We start from the raw sequence: 9374 nt of genomic DNA on the forward strand, positions 1-9374 counted from the left end.
AAATTAAAATTTTAAATTAAGTTTTCAAACCAAATATGTGTCACCAGGAAATAAGTATGTTAATCAACATTTAATTAATAATCAAATCATTAACAACCGCATCATTTGGTTTAAAAAATTTAGTTTCTCTAACATTATCTTTTCATTATTATGTACTCTTTACAAATGTTTTTTCTCGTTTTTCTTAGATTTTTCCCATGAAACGAAAATCTGAAAATTTTGATCATTTTAAACACTTTGTTGCCATGATTTGTGACATGTTTCATTCTCTACTTTTATGTCAATCAATCATTCTCTACTTTTTGTCATAAATAAGACATCGAACAACGCTATTCCTGCCCACACTCACCCTAACAAAATAGGCTTGCCAAAAAGAAACATCAACACATCACCACTCTTATTCGTTTCCTACTCCACACTATTGGCTTACCTCATAATTTGTGGGTTGAAGTGGGTATACGACATAACATATCAAGTTAGTCTTTCTAGCATTACCTAAAAATAAATAGTTCCAATTATAATGCTTGTGTGGCAAAGTCATCATTGAAAGATAAATGACTTCTTGCATTGACTTCTTTAGCGGTATGTCTATATGTAAATGGTCTCCCCAATACTCATTACTACAAAATTATCTATAACTGGCGGTCCAAGAATTGACAACAAACGTATATTATTGTCGGATTTTAAGCAAAATCCGACAGAAAATAGATGCAGTGACGGATATAATAAGCGACAGAATTGACAGCGTCAGGAAATGAATTTTCTGACAGAAAATACTCTAAAACCGACAGAAATTGTGTCAGATATAACCGACAAAGAATATATTAATAATGAATAAATAAGAGCATTTTTGTCGGCTAAAACCGACAGAACTTCTGTCGGATATAATCGACAGAGAATTTATTAATAAGAATAAATAAAATCATTCTTGTCGAATAAAACCGGCAGAAAATATATTAATAATTAAAAAAAATATATAAACAACCACTTTCTACATTTTCCATATCCCCTCCATTCATTGCATTTTCCATATTCACAGCAAGATCAGACATTCACATTCCATTAGAATCACTCAATCGCAACATTGTTTGTTTCTACTTGCACACATTCACATTCCATTAGAATCACTCAATCACATCAAGCATTGCTCATTCAATTGAATCTCTCCTCGAAATCAAATGAAAATCGAAATACTTACAGTGTTGATGAGATCTATGATAATGGAGAGCTCCTGGTGCGCCAGCTGCAAGTTCTCCACCATGCTCTGCCATTGTTGTGAAATCAAATAGTTAAACCCTAAAAAGCACCACTGCAAATAGCATAAGAAAATCGAAATTAACCCTAAAGAAATTGGGAGAAAATATATGAAAAGGGAATACCTTTCGGCCCTTTGAGTTATTGGTAAAAAAACCCCAACAGAGCAAAAGCCTCCAACTCCAAAGACTGTTGTGGGATTTTGAAGAGAGCGAGAGAGAGAAAATATTAGAAGAAATGAAGCAAGAGTCACCACAATACATCAAAAGCCTCCAACTCCAAAACTGTCGGTTAAACCCATGAATTCAAGCTTACGTTAGCCCAACAATACATTAAAAGTCTAAATCGAGCTAGATCCCAAGAAGACAGTCACCACCTAGCTTCGAACTTAACAACATTCGCCGGAATTCGTCGTTGTGATGACATGCATGCACATATTCAAAACAGAGATTAAACCCCGTTTCGGCATAATACTCATCACAGATGGATCATAACCCACACAACCAAGAGGGGAAAATAATTCATACCTGAGATGGAGTTCGAGAGAGTTGAAGCTCTCAGCGTTAATGGCAAAGCACACGGTGATGCGTTGATGATACATGCAACATTGCAGGTTGATTCCCCATGTCTCAAGGGTTCGAGGTTTAGATTTTTGAGGGTTGATTTGGTCAGAATTGAGAGGAATGGTGGGGGTTCCTTCTCAGAGCTTAGAGAGAGGGAGGGTGTCGAGAGTTAAGAGTTGGGTTTCAAAAAATTGAATGAGATGAGTGGGGGCCGGATGTGGGTATACAGAAAATTTTCATTACTGTCGGTTAAAATCGACAAAAACATTTTTTAAAATATAAACCGATAGAAAATTTTCATTCTTATCAATTATAACTGACAGAAAAAAAAAATGGCGGAAAAATTCCCCCTAAAATTCCCTCCCAACATTTTAAATTCCCCCCAAAATTTTGTTACGATTTAAAAAAAAAAAAAAATAATAATTGTTTGGTTTAATAAATAAATAAATAATATGTATTTAAATAGAATACGTTTTTAAAAATTAAATAAATAATTTTTTTTTTGTCGAAAATAAATAATTGTTTGGTTTAATAGATAATAACCCATGTAAAATATGCAATAAAGAAACAAAAAGATAATTGTACAATGAAAATGTCATTGTTTAATCTACCGTTTTAACACGATATGCATTCTACGAAACTTTTTTCAACAACCCAACCGTCAAACTTATTTGTACACACTCTGAGATTGCATATGTAAAAAATCGTAAAAAACAAACATTCAGAAATTACGTAACTGAACAAAAGTTTTTGACAGTTATAAACAAAAAATCACAATTTAACGGTTATTTTAGCTCCGATTTTGATGATTTTTATATAGTTACACTCCTCGACCCTATAAGAATGCAATGAACGAATTTGATCTTCAATTTAAAATATTTACACTAGTGGATACCACAAAATCTTATTTTACACTTAATGGAAGTATAATATTAACTCTAAGTGTTTGTTTAATCTACCGTTTTGATGCGATATGCACTCCACGAAACTTTTTTCAACAATCCAAGTGTCAAACTTATTTGTACACACTTCGAGATTCTATACATAAAAAATCGTAAAAAACAAACATTCATATATTACATAACGGAACAAAAGTTTTTAATTGTTATAAACGAAAAATCATAATTTAATGGTTATTGTAGCTCCGATTTTAATGATTTTTTACAGCTACACTCCTCGACTCTATAAGAATGCAATGAATAAATTTAATCTTCAATTTAAAATATTTACACTTAATGGATAACACAAAATCTTATTTTATACTTAATGGAGGTATAACATTAACTTTTAAGTGTTTATTTAATCTACCGCTTTGATGCTATACACATTCTATGAAACTTTTTTCAATGATCCAATTGTCAACCTTATTTGTACACACTCCGAGATTGCATACGTAAAAAATCGTAAAAAACAAACATTCAGATATTACATAACGGAACAAAAGTTATCAACGATTATAAACGAAAAATCACAATTTAACGGTTATTTTAGCTTCGATTTTAATGATTTTTTATAGTTACACTCCACGAACCTATAAGAATGCAATGAATAAATTTGATTTTCAATTTAAAATATTTACACTAGTGGATACCACAAATCTTATTTTATACTTAATGGAAGTATAACATTAACTCTTAAGTGTTTATTTAATCTACTGTTTTGATGCGATACACATTCTACGAAACTTTTTTCAATGATCTAACCATCAAACTTGTCTGTACACACTTCGAGATCACATATGTAAAAAATCACAAAAAACAAACGTTCAAAGATTAGGTAACAAAACAAAAGTTTTCGACAGTTATAAACGAAAAATGCAATGAACGAATTCGATCTTCAATTTAAAATATTTACACTAGTGTATACCACAAAATCTTATTTTATACTTAATGGAAGTATAATATTAACTCTAAGTGTTGGTTTAATCTACAGTTTTGATGTGATATGCATTCTATGAAACGTTTTTCAACAATCCAACTGTCAAACTTGTTTGTACACACTCCAAGATCGCATACGTAAAAAATCGTAAAAAAGAAACATTCAAAGATTAGGTAACGGAATAAAAGTTTTCGATGGTTATAAACGAAAAATCACAATTTAACGGTTATTTTAGCTTCGATTTTGATGATTTTTTGTGGCTACACTCTTTGATCTTATAAGAATGCAATGAATGAATTCGATTTTCAATTTGAAATATTTACACTAGTGGATAAATCTTATTTTATACTTAATGGAAGTATAACATTAACTCTAAGTGTTTGTTAAATCTATCAATTTGATAGGATATGCATTCTACGAAACTAGTTTCAATGATCCAATAGTCAAATATGTTTGTATATACTCCAAGATAGCATGTGTAAAAAATCGTAAAAAAAAAAAAAAAAAAAAACATTCAGAGATTATTTTGGCGGCAGTCCAAAATTTTGCTTTGTCGGTGTAGGTTATATCTGACAGGGTCATGAGTGAAAAAAAAATATTTTAAACATGTGTTTATTTATTTATTTATTTTTAATCATTATAACATTTTAAAATAATAAAATCAGACATGATGGAGTACATCAGATGTTCATGTGTGTTTATGTGCAGACAATGTGCTTTGTGACGCATTGAAAAAAATTGTTTGAATTTCTTTGTATCTTGTTGCTTGCCTGTGAGGGAGCATAATCTTTATTACAAAATGATAGAGCTTCAGATTGTAGTTTGTTGTTATTATTCTCTCATAAAATTTATGGCTCGTGGGAATTAGGTTCATTAGACTTTAGGGTCATGAGTGAAAAAATATATATTTAAAAGTATGTGTTTATTTATTTTTAATCAATATAACATTTTAAAATAATAAAATTTTCATTTTTGTCGGTTATAACTGCCAGAATACTAAAATAATAATCGCTAGAAAGTAAAATAATAAAATAATAAATTTATGTCGGTTATAACCGCCACCATTAACTTAAAAACTGCCATAATCTGTCAAAAATATTTTTAAAAAAAAATTCAAAAATACTGTCAGTTATAACCGACAAGATTTTTTTGATATCCGCCACTAAATATCCACCAGGAATTTATGTCGGATATAATCAACATGATTTTTCTAATATCAGCCACCTAAAGCTAATATTGTAGTAGTGACTATCAATTTATTATTCCCATAATTATATTACCTTAGTGAATAATGATATCCTTTATGATGCTATTCATTTAAATATCGAAGGCTACTCGAATGACTCACTATTTCATTTACTAAAATACATAAAATAATAAAATTTAATAACTGCGATTACTCACAACCATACTATCAATAATAAACCATGATAGTTGAGGATGTCAAAGTTCTAACGTTGAAGGTCACTAAAGTTAACTTTAACCATGTTTGTCGCCAAGCCAATGATGTTACATGCCCTGTAACTCGCTACGCTCTTCGTGTTGGCAATTCTTGATATTGAATCGAGGAACTCCATGATTTTTGCACAACTATGTTGTTTGAAGATTGCAATAGTTACAACCTTTGTGTCTTTGAGTTTGTTTGGTATTTCTTTCGGCTGCTAGCCTGCTACCAATGTACTTTTCTTTAGTTAATGAAAGAAAAATTTTATTTGAATTCATATAATCTCTTTCTACATTTAACTTAAACTTTAAATATGAATTGTCTTTTTTACCCTATTGCATAATTACAATTAAATACAAGATGAAATTAACAATAAAAAAAATTATCAATAAACCATGTGGGATTACAAGTTTTATTTTTTTTTCTTTCTACTTTCTGCATTTTTTGAGTAGGAGAACAAGAGTTGTGGTGTATAATGCTGGATTTTTACTTATTTGGTTCTTTAAAGTGTTGTGCTTTGCAATTGTGTTGTTTTATAGGCGTAATACATAGACCTTAAAACCTTTTGGGATCGAACTAATAATGCCATTAACACAATAATTCGGCTCGATGAAACTACTCAAACAACACCATTGTTGCCCACACTTACCCCAACAAAATGGGCTTGCCGAAAGGAAATTGCGACATATCGCCACTCTTATCCATTTCCTACTCCACACTACTAGCTTACCTCATAATTTGTGGGTTGAAGCGGCTCTTACTGCCACTCATACTCATCGTATACAACATAACATATCAAGTTGTCTAACGAGAGAATAGTTTTAGCTCTTAATATGTCTCGGACATCATTTCCATAACATGAATCTATAATGTATTGGTGAGAAACATTAATTATAAATTTTATTTTTCATACATATGACTTTAAAGTAAGGAGAATCAAATACGAAAACTCAGTGTGGAGCCCCATTAGAGGCAATGAAGCCACTTGACCGTAACAACTTGTTTTTTTTTTTTTTTTTTTTTTTATTATTAAAAACACTTAGAAGTCAGATTAATAAGTATCGTGGAAGAAGTTGTGAGCTTATAATTCAAAACTATAGTTAAGCAGAAGTATTAATATTTATTTTTAATTTTTAATAAGAATGACTCTTTAAGACCTACTTTAATTCTTGAAGTCAAACTCAAAATTTAGGTTCTAAATTTATCTCAACTTGCTCCAACCATTGGGGCAAATATGAGTTAGCCAAAAACTCATTTCTGTGGCACATTTAGGCCATAATTCTCCCTGGGTTAGTGGACTGGCCCACTATATATGTGTATTTTTGTTTAGTTTTATATTTATAAATTTGTTGAATCAAAAGGCTAAGATATAATATGATCAAATCCAATGGTAAAAAAAAAAAGGAAAAAAAAATTTAACTATCTAAATTTAAATCTAATGGTGAAAATAAATAAATAAAATTTCTTTCAAGTGTTTCATAATTTTTATAGTGTTCTACGAGTTTCATGGTTATCTACACTAAGGGTGTGTTTGTTTGGGTTCATTAAGTCTCATTGGAGACTAGTTAGTGGTGTTGTCCCATGTTTGTTAGGTACAAGGATTAAGTTTAGTGGGAGTAAACCTGACTCTCTTAGTTGTTAAAAGTTCTTAGCTAGGCCTCCCAAATATCACTGGACTGTTAAGAACCTCACACTGGTTCGTCTGAGTCGTTTGCATTGGCAACCTGCGTTGTTTGTTTAGTTTGCGTTACCATCTGCTAAATTATCATCTTCCTCATTTTATTTCTTCTAAACTTGAATCTGGGTTGGTCTAATTTTTTATTTATTTGTCTTAATTTTTATATGTAATTGCAAAGATTAAGGTCCACGAGCTCAGCAAGGTGGGCAGCTCTCTCTAATGTTATTGATTGATGAATTGATTTGTGCAATTTTGTTCAATTTTGTTCGTTTGCGTTTGTGATTTGGGCGGCTCTTAGAGAAGTCTACAGGAACAAGAAGCTCATTCTCGTTGATCTACGTCCTAAGAAAACCAGGTCCGTCAAGAGGCATTTCACCAAGCACCAAGTATGGTTAATCTGCATCTTAGTAAAACCTGATTTAGGTTTTTGTTGATATTTTGTGCATAGTTATTTTCTTAGGTAATTTTCAATTTAGAATTTGATTGTGAGTTAGTTTATGATGTTGTGTGGAATTACTTTGTTGTGAGTGTTCAAATACGATCGATATTTCATTGATTTTCATTATATTGTTTCTTAGTCTGACACTGCATCAAATGTTTCACTAAGTCAGACCAACTTAGTCTAGTCTAAGCCAATCTAGCTTAGTCTTTGAAGTAAGTTCAGTCCGAGATAGTCCGATGCAACAAACGCACCCTAAGGAGAGGGGTTGGGCTTTAGCCTCACAATTGACTAACAACTATTTTTTAGTACATACATAAGCGGGTGTCAATAACAATTTTCAATTCAAATATTGATTAATTAGAAAGATAATTCAAATAAGTTGGTCTCTCTAGCATTACTTAAAAATAATTAGTTCTAATTATAATACTTGTGTGGCAAAGTCGTCATTGAAAGATAAATGACTTCTTGCATTGACTCTTTTAGCATTATATCCATATAATATGGTCTCCCCAATATTATCGATTTATTATTACTATAATTCTATTACCCTAGTGAATAATGATATCTTTATGATGCTATTCACTTTAAATGTAGAAGACTACTCTAATGACTCACTATTTTATTTACCGCAATACTTAAAATAATAAACTTTGACCATGTTTGTTGTCAAGGCAATGGTGTTACTTGCCCACGAACTCGCTATGTTTGTTATGTTGGCAATTCTTGATATTGAATTGAGGAACCTCGTGATTTCATGTTGGCAATTCTTGATATTGAATCGAGGAACCCCATGATTTCATGCACAAATATGTTGTTTGAAGATTGCAATAGTTACAACCTTTGTGTCTTTGAGTTTGTTTGGTATTTATATCGGCTACTGATGTACTTTGACTTGGTTAATGAAAAGAAAATTTTATTTGAACCCATATAACATTTCTACACCCAATGTAAACTTTAAATGTGAATTGTATTGCATAAATACCAACAAATACAAGATGAAATAAACCATAAAAGTAAAATTTAACAATAAACCCATTGGGATTAAAAGTTTTATTTTTTCTTTCCACTTTATGGATTTTCTGAGTAGAAGAACATAGTTGTGGTGTATAATGCTGGATTTTTACTTATTTGGTTCTTTAAAGTGTTGCACGTTGCAGTTTATGTTGTTTTATAGGTAGAATACATATACCTTAAAACCCTTTGGGATCAAACCAATGATGCCATCAACACAATAATTCGGCGTGATGAGACTATTAAAACTGGAGAGTTCCTTCAACCTTGTATTTGAAGGTGCTACAACAATTTTGGATTGCATAATTTCTTGATATTGGTTAGTGTTTATTTGGGAATATGCAGATGTAGTTTCACTTAAAAAAATGTTAACTTCAATTATGTATGAATATTTGCATTTACCTTTTATTTTTTCGTAAAACAACCTAGCTACTCTCAATTGGGGGATGCATAGTGAGAAAAGCTACAAAGAGTCAACGAAATAGTAATCCAAGGTGTTATATGATGCCTATTATATTCGACGCCCCTATCGTTTCTCCTAGTGTAGTATAGGATGCTAGTCAAAAGGATCACATATCCAATTCCCAGTATGGGCCACATTGTTCAAGTTATGTGAACCCCAATAATATGGAAGATCCATAAACAAGTTAAAACTTCACCGAATTATTCAACTAATCCACATAAGTCGAACTCCAAAAAGCTTCACTCCCATAAACAAGTAGAAACTTCACTAAATTATTCAATTTTTGATTTATTTTCTAAATGGATGTAAAGATAAATTTACATTTTTTTTATGAAAAAGATAAATTTACATTTTGAATTAGATTTTTTTAGGGCATTTAGATAGTAAATTTGAGTTTGAAGAGATATTAGTATTTTAAGTAAAGATAATACAAGTGTATATTGTAAGTTTAGTGTAAAAAAGATTATATAGGTTAAAATAAATTTATTTTAATGAAATTCCATCATTCTTTTTTTCTAAAAATAAATAATAACTAAAAATAGATAAATGCTGTTTAATATAACACTAATGAAAACATCAATTAAATAAAAGTTTAGGAGACAAATCAACTGTTGAGTCCAAAAATTCATTGAGGAAATAGA

Source organism: Pyrus communis, chromosome 8 (assembly GCF_963583255.1).
Source record: "Pyrus communis chromosome 8, drPyrComm1.1, whole genome shotgun sequence".
Taxonomy (NCBI): domain Eukaryota; kingdom Viridiplantae; phylum Streptophyta; class Magnoliopsida; order Rosales; family Rosaceae; genus Pyrus; species Pyrus communis.